The sequence below is a fragment of the Osmia bicornis genome, chromosome 14 (assembly GCF_907164935.1).
Source record: "Osmia bicornis bicornis chromosome 14, iOsmBic2.1, whole genome shotgun sequence".
Classification (NCBI taxonomy): domain Eukaryota; kingdom Metazoa; phylum Arthropoda; class Insecta; order Hymenoptera; family Megachilidae; genus Osmia; species Osmia bicornis.
In genome coordinates this window covers 8,793,466-8,810,978 of record NC_060229.1, presented here as the reverse complement: position 1 = coordinate 8,810,978, position 17,513 = coordinate 8,793,466, and positions in this window count along the sequence as shown.

The following is a 17,513-nucleotide window of genomic DNA, read 5'->3' as shown; positions in this document are numbered from 1 at the left end:
TGCATACCGAAATATCATTAAAAAAAATATTTTAAATATTCGTAGAGCTGTTGTTTTAGCAGTCAATGCGCGAAAACAAGAGAAAGGGCCGCAGCATATCAAAGCTAGAGAACTTCAGAAGGACATTTTAAGTATTCCTAGCCATATATTTGGTGAGCACAAGGAGTGCAATAGCCGCAGCCATACGTGTATGCTGGACGAAAACAGAGCTGAGAAAAATTACGTTCCATCTTTAAAATTGTTCGGTCTGTATAGCGAAGTCGAGAAAGCCATACGATTCCTCAGCTGCTATTCGGATAGTTTGTTAATAAATGTTACAAACAATCCCGCAGAAACATTTAATTCAATTATCTGCAAAGAGATTGGTGGAAAACGTATTAATTTTGGTGCCAGAGGTTCCTACAATGCTAGAGTTGCAGGAGCTGTTACGCAATACAATACACAACAAGTTCTTACAGAAATGCACAAGAACATGTGTAAAACCGTTCCGCCACTAGTAAAGAGCTTGGAGGAACGGCGGCAGAAAAAAGTTGCGAAAACGAAACAATTTCGAATGACCTATGATAAGACAAGGAAATTAAAGCCAGTGCAAGGAACGGATAAATATTATGGTCCAAACTCGCAAAGACCAGATGTTCCGAGTGATATCCATTTGTCGATACCGCTGCTATGAAATACGGCCGCGATAAAGAACACATAGCAAGAAAAGACGTGGCGAACGCAATGAAAACAAGAATTCGAACTTGTGGATTGTTCATTGATCGCGACATTCCATACTTGGGTGCATCTCCTGATGGACTTATCGACGATGACGGTTTACTGGAACTGAAATGCCCGCAATCTGCTGAGAATTTGACAGCGATACACGCAATAGATACAATACGTCACTTACGAAACATCTTCGATAAGAGAGATATACAAGAAATGAATAGGAAGCACCAGTATTTCTACCAAGTACAAGGTCAGTTGCATATAACGCAGCGGAAGTACTGTATTTTCGCTATCTGGACACCTCAAAGCATACATATGATCCATGTAAATAGGGACGACGCGTTTTGGACGAATCATATGGAACCTTTCCTAACGCGTTTCTACGAAGAATGCATGCTTCCGGAAATATTGGACAGCCGCCACAATAGACACATGCCTATTAGAAATCCCGAATACATACTGCGGGCAAAAGAAGACGCATCAATTCAAAAATCAAGTAGAAAAATCGCAAAAAAGCGTACATATGAAAACATGATACAGAACAGTGTTGAAGCATCAAATATGACCGTTGAAGCAGTAACTAGCGAGTGTGTCATTGTCAGTCATTCCGACCAAGAAGAAAACTTCATAGATGATGATGTAGGATACTATATATTGGAGACTGCTGTTTCTTCCGTAACTGACGTACAGAAAAATGTACTACCTGTGGAAAGTAAATTAAACGATGAATCGTTAGATCGATTTTTGCGTGTCGTCAGAGGAACTACTCCTTTTGAAACGCAAAGTGTCCTATACTTACAGTTTACAAAATTTATCAAGCCCTGCTGTACTGACAGAAGCGTGCAAATAATTGGAGGCAACTGTTCTGATCACTGGCGAAGTATCTATTTCGACGGTCGCAAACTCCATGTATACGACAGTTTACCTGGCAGTGCATACGACAAGCTTGCAGAGGAAGAAAAAAAATATATTGCATTACGATTTCCTCATATTCGCAAAAAGGATATACTTTTTGAAAGGGTTCAGGCGCAACCAGATTGTTACAGTTGTGGTGTATACGCGGCGGCATACATCACTACCATAGTTTTGGGTGGTAACCCTTGCTCAGAAAAGTATTCCCATGACGTACAAAGTCTGAGACGTCACTTTGTGAATATTATTCAAAGTAATATACTCTTGCCCTTCCCGACAGAATAAGGGAATAGTTATATATTATGCACTGTTGGAGCATAGGCTTATTAGCGAGGTCGTCAAGGCAATTAGTCCGACAATGCGTTAGTAAAACTTTCATTCAGAAAAAATCAAAAATAAAAAAGCATCAGTCACACCGATACGTTTCGGCTCCTAGCTTACAATCCTTGGACCTCTCTCTTCTCCAGTGTCTGTCCCTTTCTACGTTCACGCTTGGCTCGCGCCGCATGTAAACACAGAGTTGACGCCACTGTACATTTTTTCTTTGCCTCTTCAAAATCGAGTGACATAGCCCTTATCTATGCTTCAACACTTTGTATTCATGTATATTATTTCCTGTAAAACGCTCTTTTTATTCACGGACACCAGCAGCATAAAAATGTGTAAATACAGTAAAATCTCCATTAGTGCATTTCAATCGGAACCGAATGCGAACTCGAATCGTGTACAGAACACGTTTCTCGAATGAGTTCGGCTCGCGTTTGATGTGGCGACAGCCGAGAATCTAGGTGTACATACAGGAAAAAAGCAAAATACCCGGATACGTGTGAGACAATCCTAACGCAATCAAAATTTTTTAATTTTTATAACGAAAATGTAATAATGTAGTTGTTAGATTTTTTTGATTAAAACAAGATCAAATATGACATAATTTGAATTATAATTATTTATTTACTTATTTATATCTAAATAAGTAAAAATAATGCAAATTACATGGTGTTTGGTCTTATTTTAATCAGTAGAACCTTACAATGACATAGATTAAAGTTTCATTTAGCAAAAATGAAAAATAAAAAAGTTATTGCTGAATTAATATTGTCTCTCTCAAATGTTTTTTCTGAGGCCGTTTAATTCTCGGACCTCTTTCTCTTTCGCTATTTGTCCTTTTCTACGTTCGCCAGCATTGAAGAACTCACTCCAGCCGTGTTGTTCTTCTAGCGTCACATTTTCGTTCCCTATTCATCGAATATTTGGGCGTAACGCAAAAGCAGGAGAGTCCACCATAATATCAGATTATATGCTGAAAAAATATACTAACTTATCTGTCTACAAAAACTTTAATACATCTGGCAACAGATTTATTTTCTGGATGCTTTTCTTAAGTAATCAGCATTTCACTATTCTGCTGTACAGATCGTGTGTAGCAGTAGTGACTGAAAAATATTAAAAATCCAGGATATTTTGTGCCGTTGAAATGAAATAAATCGCTAACAATGAAAAATCTGTCGATATAACACATTGAATTCTGCCTATAGATGTGCGTCTGCGACGGCACATGCATAAGTGTGGGTTGCCATCAGCTGGCCATTTGTCTTCTGTTTAAAAACAAGGTCAGGGACCGTAAAGGTTCCATTCATAACTGCATATCCGAGATTTCAAGAAATGTGTACATATTCAACTTCAATTAGAGGTGAATATTATTGATGTGATGGGTTACGTTGCAGCCGTATAGTGCACAGTGGTCCAGAAACCGGTTTTTCGTGGCCAAAATTCAATTTTTCAAGTTTAATGTTTTGAAAAAATTTTTTTTCCCACTAACTAAGAACACTTTAAAACTAGGAAATCCAAAATCATTTTCATTTTGGACGATTGTATAACCATGTACAACATGCTGAAGTCAAAATTCCGAAATTCGAAGTGAAACTAATTTTTGTAAGTATTCATTATAGATCATCAAATAATAGGTTTTGAGAACAACTTTATGCATATTAGTAGTTCTATTTTGATTATTCAATTGCGTCGGAAGTGTTCTTTAACTTATGTATAAATAGTGCAATGTTTTCAACAATTGAAACTTTGCGGATGATTTAAAAAAAATGCTTAAAAGTGCTAGCTACCAGATTTGTTTTATAAGAAAGCTTAAACATTTCTTTAAAGAATTATATAAATTTTAGGTTCAACCTTCCTCAACTTTTAAAGTTATACGAATTTCAATAAATGACGTTGCGGCCACCGCGGCAGCATACGTATCGCTCGGGCCGAAGTGACTACTGTCTAGAGTAATACGAAACGTTTTCTTTGCGAGACTCTTATCTCTTGTTAGTATTAATTCTTATAAACACGAGATAATAATCATTTGGAGACGTGTTTCAGCTTCATCGCCGTAGTCTTTCAGTCAAGGTGCTAGGCGAAACATCGGTGATAAAAAGTGTAAATTTAGTATAACTTTATTATAGTTACGCATATTAAACGGATTTTTTAGTTTTAATTTTAATTTGTTATAAGTATTTGTAAGACAATATGCAGTAGTGTCCGAAATGTCCTTAAGTATGTTTTATTTCTTTCTCGCACTTAACAGTTTCGTTCAGAAAAAGTTAAATATTCTTATTTTTGTAGACGAATATTCGTTCAAATATGAAGAGTTTTTTAATGTTTGGAGAAATGAACTTAATAAAAAAAAAGAGTAGGTGCTGTTTCTGTATATATTTTTAATAAAATGGAGGAAACTAATTTTCCTGAAGGGTACAGAAAATCTGTTCAGGAAACAGTGCGTAAATTTAGTTGCAATTTATATACAAATTGTGCAAATTCGTATAGTATACTACAAAAGTTTAAAGAAAAGAATTATGAATGGTTGGGAAAATATTTCATTATTAAAAAATATTCGAATATCGTTGAGTCCCGAATTACAAGAAAAAAATTGTTTAAAAATGATATTTTTGCATTTGTTTAGTTGTATTTTAGTTCTATTAATTATATTTAGTATATTTATATTGATTATATTTGGTCAAAAGTCGATTTAGAGACGTTTTTAATTTTGGCCACGGAAAGCGGGATCCTGGACCACTGTGCAGTGGCCGGGAACGTTTTTCTGCAATAATAATAAGAAGTAAAAAGAAATTGTAAAAAATGAACAAAAGCCATTAAAAATGCGTATTATAAATAATTTGTTATTATTTCACGAAAGCGTTTCCGACCGCAGACGGCCGGATGTACATATATACTATAACCTAACTGATTACATCAATAACATTCACTTGTAATTGGGTTTGAATAGACATTTCTTGGAGTCTGATATATGCAGTTGTGAACGAAACCTTCACTCTCGTTCGACCCTCGTTTCTAAACAGAAAAGTGGCAAGCAATTTGACGCAATGTATGCTGTCACAGGACAACAATTATATTTTTGCGAATATCTCGGAAACTAAGCGAGAACGCTCCTTATATGTATAATAATTTTTATAACATATCGAAAAACCATTGAAATCTGGAAGGACGTATTTGTTCTTCAGTTTCACTAAAAAAAAGAATAATAATAGCAACAAAAAATAATGATAGTACGTCTTGTGACACATGAGTTGCAAATCGCTATCCTAGTCGATAGAACGATGCGTGAAAAATAAATTTACGCGGCGGAGTTCATCGCCTCTTCGAGACTCGAACTTCCCATTCTCCACGATACATTGTATCGTCGTCGACGATTCGGTCGACGCACACATCTTCACATATACGAGCTACGAATGAGCGCGCGGTTGAGCGCAGAAAACGAACGAACTGCGCCCTACAGAAAAAACGAGGAACTAAATTTGTGGTCTGTTTTACCTTTTTGACGTCTTTCGTGAGTGAAAAATCAACAAAATCGTAGAACACACTATTTTTCTAAACGAAAGCTTGTACACCATTACCCGAGTGCTCGTTTTGCTCTATCCGATCCAAAGAATGGCGCTCTGGTCTCTATTTGGGCATTCGATTCGCAAAAATGTTTATATTACGAATAAATTAATGCAGGTGAGTCCGATCCGCCATTTTCTTGACCGTGGACAGACAGCAATTTCAATATTTTACAACTTTTTGACGATTTGGGTAAAATAAGGACCAGAGCGCCATTCTTTAGGGCCTCCTGAACACGTCCCTCAAATTTCTTCGCAATCTGTTCAGCAGGAGCGAAAAATGGTGTGTTCTACGATCTAGGGATTTTTCTAGGGACTGTCGGTAAAGATTTCGACGCTCGCATCACCTTAAGTATGGTCTCTCGTGAACTGCAGTATAGTGCATGTACATCAGGAGTGCTACTAATTTCTGATACAATCATTACAATTACAAATGATTTTAGCCGGATCTATAATTTTTCTCTTACGACTTATTAATTATCAAGTTTGCCATATCGCAATCAAATCGTAATTGGCAGCATCGTTTATTCGGGTATTTTTAATTTTGCGTCGCCTGCGAGAACTTTGAAATGTATTTGGTATCCTATTTAACGATTAAGTAGATACTCTTAATAGCTATGGAATATTGGTATAAATGAAATATAAATTATTTTACAGTTTTTAATGCATTTCGAAGTCGGATTTGTCATTGTTAAAAATTATTTTATTTCACACTTTTTAGTGGAACCAGTAGTATTTGTAGGATAGTGTAAAGTGATTTTAGGTTTCTGTAGCTTATCTAATAACCATAAACCGGAAAAAAATTGACCGAATTTAAGTTGTTAATAAACAACAAATTTCATAAATTTTTACGAGTGAGATCATCGCGGATACACAGGGTATCACGCGACTATCTCGACAGCCGAAAAGGGATGATTGCTGAGGTGATTCTAAACAACTTTTTTCTTTGCCAAAATGTTGGTTCGTTTTCGAGTTATCAACAACAAACACCGACCAATCCGAGCGCGTACAGCGCGCGGGCTCAGGGACTGCAATGTTGGCTACGAAAACCGAGCCTAACGTAGGTTGCGAACGAACGGCTCGGCACCACGTTGGCATAGCAGAATAAAAAAAGTGAACTCGTAGAACATTTTTAGTCGTTTAAAATTGTAAGGAGATCGAGGCCGCGAAACCGCAGGCCCCGCCGGCACGCGCGCCGCTAGTACCAACGCCGCCGACAGATGGCGACCGCGCGGACCGCGAACTCGCGAGGCAAACGGCCTCGCGAGCGGCTATACACCGGGCCGCGAGATGGCTGAAATCACATTTGTACTCGGAAGCGAATCTCTGAGATGAGCGGATTATGTATACTTAATGATAAAATATTTTAAAACCATTTTTTATACATTACTAAATGATTATTGTGTATTCTTATGTAATTAATAATCAAAAGAAAAAATGATTTTATAAAAAAAAAGATTGGACCTTTATGGGGGCGCGAACCTGCGACAAAAAAGTTTCCAGAGGTTCCGCAATCGAAGACCTTACCCACTCACCCACCGTCATCGTTGAAAAACTTTTTAATATTTTAGAAGATAAGGTGCGTGATGTTCAATTATTTACAATAACTTTACTCTCTCCACTCAGATCTTGCTCCATCCAACGCAAAAATATAAAAAATCACACAATCCACTAACTATATAAAGGAACTGTAAAAATTGAAGGTATTTCTCAAGTTATCGCACAAAATATGACGAAAATGACGGTTTCTGATTTTTGTAAGTACGATGCACCACACCTAAAAATCTGAAAAAAATCGGAGATAATAGTTATGCTAATATCTAACTACTGTGAAAGTAAAAATCTAGTCGCTCGAAAGCTTCTACTCGAAATCTCAATTTTTCGACATTTTTGTGCGTTTTTGATTTTTCACGCCTGGGATTTGCAACCGAAAAATCTGAGAAAATTCACAATCATAAAGAAACATGACTAGAATATTTTAGAATTTTTGCAGATTTTTTGCATATTATTAAATAGGAGAAATATGGCAAAAACTACTTTTTCTTTCTTACCCTGTAACTACCCTTCCGGTTGAGGTACAGGGTTGAAACTTGGTGTACCATGGTTTTTTGGAATAAGCTATCGAATGGTGCATTGCGAAGTAAAATCAGCTCAAGGGCGCTTTTGACCATCTTATCCTGCTATACCCTTTTTCATCATTAACGTAGCCTCTAATTCAAACGTTTATTAATTATTCCATTTCAATCATTTTTATATGTTGTTTAGAATGCTTAGAATTTCCTTTTTTACATTATGACAGGCGACAAGAGATTAGGTTTCGTATTCACTTTAAACGACTAAAGATATTCTACCAGTTCAGTTTTTTTATTGTGCTATGCCAACTGATTGCCAAGGCGTTCGATCGCGACCTACGTCAGGCCCAGTTTTCGTACCCGTCAGTGCAGTCCCTAGGACTACGCGCTGTACGCGCTCGGATTGGTCGGTGTTTTTTGTTATTGACTCGAAAACCAAACCTTAACCAACATTTTGGCAAAAGAAAAAGTTGTTTAGAATCACTATAGCAATCATCGCTCTTCGGCTGTCGAGGTAGTCGCGTGACACCCTGTATATCTTACTAAATATGAAAGGTTTCACCGTGAACGATACATTCCTTGCAGAGTAACATGAAGGAATAGATTTTTTGCTATAACAGTAGTTATTAACAAATTCCATAAATTTTTGCAAGTGGGATCATCGCGGATATACCCCCTACTAAATGTGAAAGATTTCATCGCTATCGGTACATTCCCTGCAGCATAAACGCCGGAAGATATAAATGAAGTATTACGTATTTTGCGATAAAAGTCGTGAGGAATGAAAAAATACAACAATTTTTTTGCCGAACTAATCGGGAGATATACTCTACAAGATGCAAATTTTTCGATCCGATTGGTCCATCCGTCTCGCGGTAATCGGTGAAAAATGTAAATCAAGCATTACGTTTCTTGCAAAAAAATCGTTAACAATGAAAAATTGCAAAATGCCTTTCTGACGGGACCAAGTGGGAGAAATACTCTACAAGATACAAAAAGTTTCGTTCCGATTGGTCCATCCGTCTCGGCGTAATCGATGAACATACATAAAAAAAATATATATATACACATCGAATTGAGTATCCTCCTCCTTTTCGACGTCGGATAAAAAATAGCGTATTTGTACGTAAAACTCGCGTAGACAGGCACGTGTTTACACATCGAGCGTTCGCACCAGGCCCTCCAAACTCCCGTATTTCATACTGTAACGAAAATTAGTGTTACGCCTCACTACCAGGGTCGTTGGTGTCGCTACAAACATATATAAATGACGCGAGGCGAGCGCGCAACGTAAATGGAAAATTAATTAGCTGTTAGAATATTTCCTGTTACAAATTTCTGGGCGATGAGACTATCGCTACTACTAGTCCTAACCGTTTATGACCCGTTAGCGTCCTCTACAATCAGAACAATAAAATAAAAGGAAAGACGGAAAATTAGGTTTTGATTATTTCCCATCGGGTTCGTCAGTGTCCTGGGTCCCTCCTTGAAATGGTATGTTGGTATGCGTTGGTTAATAATGAGAAAGGTATTACGATACAAATAATAGATAAACTGGCTAGTGTGCAAAAATATATATATAATTCAGAAAATCTATTGAAGCTAACAATCAAAATATGGAATGCTGATATGAACTTTGGTGAAAGATCTGTTAATTAGCTGAAATGAAATTTTACAATTGAGAATTACAAGGGTAAAGATGCTTAATTTACGATATTATAATGTCTATTGTTTAAATGACATTCGCTTAACACATAAATAGCCTTTGATTAGCAATGAGACTCGACAAAATGATTTACCTCGAATCCTCCTCACTTTCCATAGCCCTTTTCCAACCTGGATCCCTCAGAGCATCATTTAGAGATATGTCCTCCACTTCTCCTATCATTACGTAGTCATCATATTTTGCAGGTCTTCTAATGTTTCGATGATCTCGCAGTCTGCGTCGTGACTCTTCAACTTCTTCAGTCGCTTCTGATTGATTGCCATCACGATCGTCATAAATCTCCTCCTGATGTCTTTCTCTTTCACTTGGCTCAGACTCCGTTGCATGTTCACTCTCGGTCGCTTCCTCGTCGTAGTTAGCCTTTCCACAGTCGATTTCAGTCTAACCATTTTCAGGACCAATCAACTCGTCGAATATCACATCGCATGAAACTTCAATTCGACGTAGACTAGGAAAATAGACACGATATCCATGTTCCTCAATGACGTATCCAACGAAAATTCCATTTTTACGTTTTCTATCCAGTTTACAGAATTGGTGGTTCGGTATCAGCACATAACATTCACAGCCAAAACTTTTCATGGATTTCAGGCTGATTCGATGACCGGTGTCTTTCCGATTATACTACTGGTCCCAGTTTGGTTTATCGTGAATATTGCATAATTCAACGCTTCTGCCCACAGTGCAGGTCCGAGGTCTCTTGCATAGATTTCAACTCGCGTGGCTTCAACCATTGTACGCATTTCTCTTTCTATCCTCCCATTTTGCTTTGGGGTATAGGTGACTGATCGTTCATGAAATATTCCAAGTTGCTCAAAAATGTCCTTACTTCTTGTATTTTTGATCTCCTTTCCATTATCCGACATGAGTATTTTCACCTTTCGACCAAATTGGTTCTCTACCAAGTTAAAATAGACATTTAATTTATTTATTGCCTCTGACTTGTGCCTTAAGAAATAAACTGTACGAAAATGACTATAATCATCCTTAAATAATAAAAAGTATTTTGCACCCCCCAAGGATAAAACATTCATTTCCTCAAGATCTACAAGGATCCTATCCAATGCATTCTTGGCTATCTTACTATTCCTTGAATGAGAAATCTTGTGCTGCTTCCCATAGATGCAACTCTCACAGACATTTTCATTCCAATCGTCTATGTATTCTATGCCATTCCTTTTTAAAATATCCTTCACATGACAAATATATTGATGGGCAAGTCTTTCATGCCAAAGTCTCAGACTCACTGCTGTTAGGCTATATTGTTCCACAGGACGAAACTTCATATAAAATAGACCTCCTGACCGTTCTGCCGTCAAGACAACTTTACTTCCTTCCATTATTTCAGACTTATTTGCTGTTGCACGCAATGTGTAACCGTTGTCTAATGTTGTTGTGACTGAAAACAGATTGAAAGAGAGCTCTGGAACAAACAAGACATTTCTTAGTACGGCTGGATACCATTTCTCATTGTCATATGCCTGTAGATGAACATCACCAAAGGCTATGCCGTTCAACTTTGTTGAATTTCCAATTTCAACTGGAATTGATGCATTCGAAGGACATAGATTCGACAGCCATTTCAGATTTCCAGTTAAATGATGTGTCGCACCATTGTCTTTTATCCACAATTCATGGTGATCAAGTGACTTCATTAGTATCGAGAAATTTAATGCCACTGAGACGAATGACTTATTATTGTTGTCATCAGTCTTTTGCTTCTTGGGACATTCGTAGGCAAAGTGTCCTGTCTCATGACAACAGTTACATTTATATGTTCTTTTGTAATAATCAATATATTCTTGACAAGGCTTACTGCGACAATCACGTTTCACATGTCCTACTTTCCCACATTTGTGGCATTTTAGATTTTCAGACTGTTTTCGCTGGCTTGGACTTGACTGGTCTGTTTTCCTTTTTGAGAATTTATTCCTATTCTTGTTTTGATTCTTTCTGAGTTTGTCAAGTTTTCCCACAAGTGCATTGTCAACAGTATCTGACTCACGTCCCTGCAGTCTAATCTCCTCCTGCTGTAGTCTATCTAACAAGTTTGGAAGAGTTTTATTTGCTTCAGCCACAGCTTCCCAAGCCGCATGGAAATGATCAAACTTGACAGGTAAACAATTTAGAATTTTTGACATTATCCAACCATCTCTTACTTCCTCGTCATTTGTCCTCAACTCTTGCGCCAATCCATCTATTGCAAGACAATTTTCCATAGCAGATTTTGAATCACCATACTTATAATCAAAAAACTGTTGCTGTAGCATGGCTGTCGATCTCTGGCTTTTCTTACCGTACAGTGATTCCAATCTTTCAATCATTTTTGCTGCAGATGTACATGTTGTCAATTTTAGGGCTATGTTCTCATCAACATTCAATCCAATGATTGTTTGGGCTTCTATATCATTTTTGATCCAGACTTGGCGTCCGGCATCTCCCTCAAGAGGTTCACGAATTACTCCTATTGTTACTTCTAGCAAGCCCTTCATACGTAGCAATAGATTGAGCTTAAATTTCCATGCTGCGTAATTAGATTTTCCATTACCCTCCGCTGACTCAACCAGTTTATCCAGACTTAACTTCGCGTCCATAGTGGTTCTTTGAGCACGTGTACCGGTCTTTTGTTTGGTTAGGGCGGACTTGACTAATAGAATTTTTGCTTACTCTTTTACTTTTCATCAGACTGGGCCCATAACCTGTTCTTGCTTAATCTTGTTTTATTAAAGAAACTAAAAAATATATTTACATTTCTCTCTAAGCTTTTACAATCGTCTTTTATAAAACAAAAAAACTATCATCACCCTTTAGACTTTAGACGCAGTAGAACAATAGAACAATGTCCGATTACAATTACCAAAATAATACAAAAATAAAATCAAGCACTTGGCAGACCTGCTTACAAAACGGACGCGTAATTCAAATGCGTCAACAGGTTCTCATTCCTTGCTCTTTACATTCAATCAAATATTCAAACTCTTATGCTATCTCGCGCTTCCATTCCAGCATTCAATTCGCACATACGATCGGGTTAGGGGCCGACTGACGCCTACGCAAAAAGATAGGAGAGTATCGGTTGAAAATCTAAAAGATAAATTGATCTTTACGCTTTTGCGCAGTTAACCTGAGGAGACCCCTATAATGCGAAGCACTGGCTAATTGTGCAGCGAACGCTGTTTACGATACCTCTCCCCGGTCGGAACCGAGTTTTTCTAAGACGAATTCTGTTACTACACAGTTGAGCACGACGATAGTTTCAAGCAGGGGTAAATAACTAAAGAAAAGAATTGAGAAATGGTAGAGTGAATTAAAAGATAGAAAATACAAAAATAGGATAATTATAAGCTTAAACTCTTCCCTGTGCGTTTCCCACATGAAGAGACTCTCACAACCCGAAGGCTTGATGGGAAAGCACAGAGTCGAGGAGAAAATTGAAATAATGTAGTAGTGATTCATCCCCCTCACGCCCCTTACATGAGGAGACTCCTACAACCCGAAGGCTTGATAAGGGAACGTGAGGTGAACAAAGGGTATACCCGGGTAAGGTAGGCAAAATGGCCTTTGAACCAAATTAAATTCAGAATACAGCATTCAATAGCATATCAAAAGAAAATACTGTACACCAATTTTCAACCCTTTATATTAACCAGGAGGGCAGTGAGGGGGGGGGGGGGGCAAAATGGACGCCAGATCGTGCCCCATTTCTTCTATTTAATAACATCCGAAAATTCTGAAAAAATTTTGATACACTACAAACACGGCAGCGCATATTAGAGAATTTTTTCAGATTTTTTCATTGCAAATCCTAGTTGTAAAATATGAAAAACCGAACAAACAATCTGAAGAGACGCGATTTGTTATTCAAAATGTAAGAGCACTACTTTTATATTACTGTGGTAATAACATATTAGTATAACTATTAATCTTGAATTCTTTCAGACTTTTTGATGTGTTGCAACGTAGTTAAAAAAATCAAAAACCAATTATTTCGCATGATAAAATAATTTTAACAAAAAAAAGTCCGACTTCGAAATGCACTAAAAAGTATAAAATAATTTCCATTTCATTTATATCTGTACTCCACAGCTATTAATACAATCTACTTAATCATTAAATAGGATACTAAATATATTTCAAAGTTTTCGGAGGCGGCGCAAAATTAAAAATACCCGAACAAACGGTGCTGCCAATAACGATTTGATTGTGGTATGGCAAACTTGGTAATTAATAAGTCGTAAAAGAAAAATTATAGGTCCGGTTGAAAACATTTGTAATTGTAACGATTGTATGAGAAATTGTCAGCACTCCTGATGGACATGCACTATACTGCAGTTCACAAGAGACCATACTTAATTCGCGCCGCTCACTAGGTCTAGAGAGATTTTTAATGACGTGTGTTATTCCCCTCTCCAGCTTGCTTCTTATTATACTTTGCGATCATATAAATGGTGGGCATAAATATATGACGTACGATAACTGAAAACCGGTGATGATATTGTAAAGTTTCACGATGCAATGAAAGTTCTATTATTTTCCGGAAAAAAATGATGTGAACGCAAAGTAAGAAGCAAGCTGTAAAGGGGAATCACACGCACTATTAAAAATCTCCCTAGACCTCAGTAGGTCACTAGCTGTGCGAGTAAAGTGCGGTCACTCGTGAACTGCAGTCTAGTTAATTCGTAATGGGTATATTGATTCCCATTGAATATTGTTTACTTGAAATTATCAAATGGGTCATTTGTCACTGGTTGCCGACACCTGAACTAGGATCTTCCTAGTAGAGGAAAAGTTTTTAATTTTGCGCCGCCTCCGAAAAGGTTGATGTTAGATTATGGGGATTGTTATAATAAAATGCACAATATATTTCAACTCAAAATACTTTATTTAAAGACTCGGAAGGACGTCTTCTCACTATGACGATTTGACACGAAGTGGCGAGAAAGCCCGTAAGGACAAAACTAGAAAAATCGGTTGCCCACTTAAAGGTTCTACGAAGACCAAGACTGCATTCAGTCTGTTACCCAGGCCCTCAGGTATAAACAGTCCCAGGCCTATGGGTCCGTTGACGTCTGGTCCATAAACAAACCATTGAAGCACGCAGTGTTTCTCAAATTAAATTAAATTTATTTTTGCTTTCTAGCTGACGCATTGTTAATAATCCAACACGCCTCCTCAAAAATAAATCGGTATATCCAGAACAAAAATTATACTCTATAAAACTTCTATAATCTATACTATGATTAGTATGATATATAATAATAATAATAATATCTACAAAAAAAAAAACAAAACCACACAAATCAATAAAAAAAAATAATAGAAGAAACTATCCTTCCTTGCCTTCTCTGGGAACTACACATGGTCCAACATTTGTTGCGAGGATTAGGGAAACCCAGTAAAACCTAATCAGACCATTTAAAATATTTAAAACTATATATGTATATATATATATGTAAAACAAAAAATATTAAATAGAATTATTCTAATCCCATCTTGGCTCTAAACTCCAGAAATTTAGCTGCTGGCAATGGCTTTGTCAACACATCAGCTGCTTGGCGTTCTGTACAAACAAATTCAAGTCTTATTACATTCTTCTCTATTTGCTCTCTAGAGAAATGATACTTTATATCAATATGCTTCGATCTTTTATGATTGCCTGGATTATTTGCTATACTAATACAACCATTGTTGTCTTCATAAATTACAATCGGCTCTGAAATATTTATATTGATGCTGAGTGCTAACAACTTTAACCAAATAGCTTCTCTTACGGCCTCAAAAAGTGCCATATATTCTGCTTCAGTTGATGAAGCAGCTACCGACGCCTGTCTTTTCGTCGACCAGCTTATTGTACAACTTTCAAATAATTGAAATAAGTACGCGGTTGTGCTTTTTCTATCGTTTTCATCATGTCCACCCCAATCAGCATCAATATAACCACTTATTATATTGTTATAATTCCTTCTTATAAAATTTAATTTAATATTAACTGAGCCTTTAAGATATCTCAATACCCTTTTTAAATTTTGCCAGAGTTCCCTATTATTTTTATTAGTATACCTGCTTAAAATATTTACTGCAATACTTAAGTCAGGTCTTGTACATATCATTATATACATTAAGCAACCAATTAAATTCCTACATGGTGCTTCATACTTTACATCTGAATTTAAAGCTTCATAATCCAGTTTACTCGGAAGAGGTGTACTAACAGCTTTACAATCGTGCATATTAAATTTTTCTAAGACTGTTTTTATATATGTACTCTGATCTAAAGTTATTCTATCATCAATTCTCTCAACCTTTATTCCTAAGAAAAAACTAATCTCTTTCAAGTCGGTCATGCTAAATTTACTCTTTAAATAACTTTTAAAATTAGTCATTGTTTCCTCATTTCCAGTAGCAATCACAAGATCGTCCACATAAAGTACAACATATATATTTTTAGATATATTTCCTCTATCGAGAACATATATACAACGATCAACTGAAGAACTTCGGAAACCTCTTTCTATAAGACTTTTTTCAAATACTTCAAACCAGCATCTTGCTGCTTGTTTCAAACCATATATAGCTTTATTTAATTTGCACACTTGATTGCTTTTACTTAAGACTCCTTCAGGAACTTTCATATAAATTTGCTCCTTTAATATGCCATTTAAAAATGCAGTCTTTACATCCATATGATGTATTAATAAATCAAATTGATTTGCAAAAGCAATTATAAATCTAAAACTCGAAATTCTAGCTACTGGTGCAAATGTTTCATTATAGTCAGTTAAATATTCTTGACTAAAACCACGAGCAACAAGCCGTGCTTTATATTTTGATAGGTTTCCGTGTTCATCATGCTTAATTGTAAATATCCATTTGCAGTCCACAATATTAGTATTTTTCGGTCTTTCTACTAATGTCCAAGTTTTATTTACTAAAAGCGAATTAATTTCATCATTAATAGCTTGTTCCCATTGAATTTTATCATCCCTTAATTTTATTTCTGCAAATGAATTTGGAATTTTTCCAACAAACGATTGTGCACACACAAGAAGATCGTATTGTGAATTACTTTCATCATATGAAATAATAGGATGTTTTCTTATTCTATCACTCCTTCTAAGTTTATTTTCAACTTGTACTTCTACTTTATCATTTTGAAATGAAGGTCCGCTTTGCGAATCTGTTTCAATTACAGATTTATTATCTAATTCAACTTCAGGGATTACTTTTTCACTCGACTTAGATATATCTGATTTATCATTATCAGATTTATTATACTTCTCATCAATTTTTACTGATTTTGACTGTATGTCAGATGCATCAGTTTTACTTTCAAGATCTACATTATCTCCTTCAGTTCTCACAACTGGACGAGTTCTTAAGTAATTGATTTCATCAATTATTACATCCCCGACTACTACGAATTTACCATTTTCCACATCCCACACTTTATAACTATTCGGTTCATAACCAACCAATATACCTTTCGATGATTTCTCATCGAATTTGGTTTTTCTCGTTTTATTATGAATATATACTGTAGAACCGAATATCTTTAAATACCTTAATTTGGGCTTTTTACCATGCCACAATTCGAATGGAGTTTTATTAATTTTTAAAGCTTTAGTTGGAGTTAAGTTAATTAAAAATGTAGCAGTTAGAACTGCCTCACCCCAAAATACTTTATCTAAATCTGCACCACTTATCATTGTGCGTGCTTTTTCTGTTATTGTTCTAACCATACGTTCAGAAACACCATTCAATTGAGGGGTTCGTGGAACTGTTAAATGGTAACTAATACCTTTCTGCACGCAATAGTCCTTCATTTCATTTGATAAATATTCTCTACCATTATCACAATATAAATTTACTACTTTTAAATTAAAATGAGCTTCACTCTTTGCAATAAAATCTTTAAAAACTGAAAAAACATCTGACTTATATGTCAATAAATATGTTACACAATAATGAGTGAATTCGTCTACAAACAGTACGTAATAATTCTTGTTATTTATTGTGGGAGGAGTAATAGGTCCACAAACATCAGAGTGGACAATAAACAATGGTCGTTTTATATGACTTTTATCTTTAACTTTTTCAAATGGTAATCGTGCTTGTTTACCGTTTATACAAGCTTCGCATAAGTTATCATTCGGTACAATTTTATCAATGTATTCTATATCATCAACCATTTGCTTATTTTTT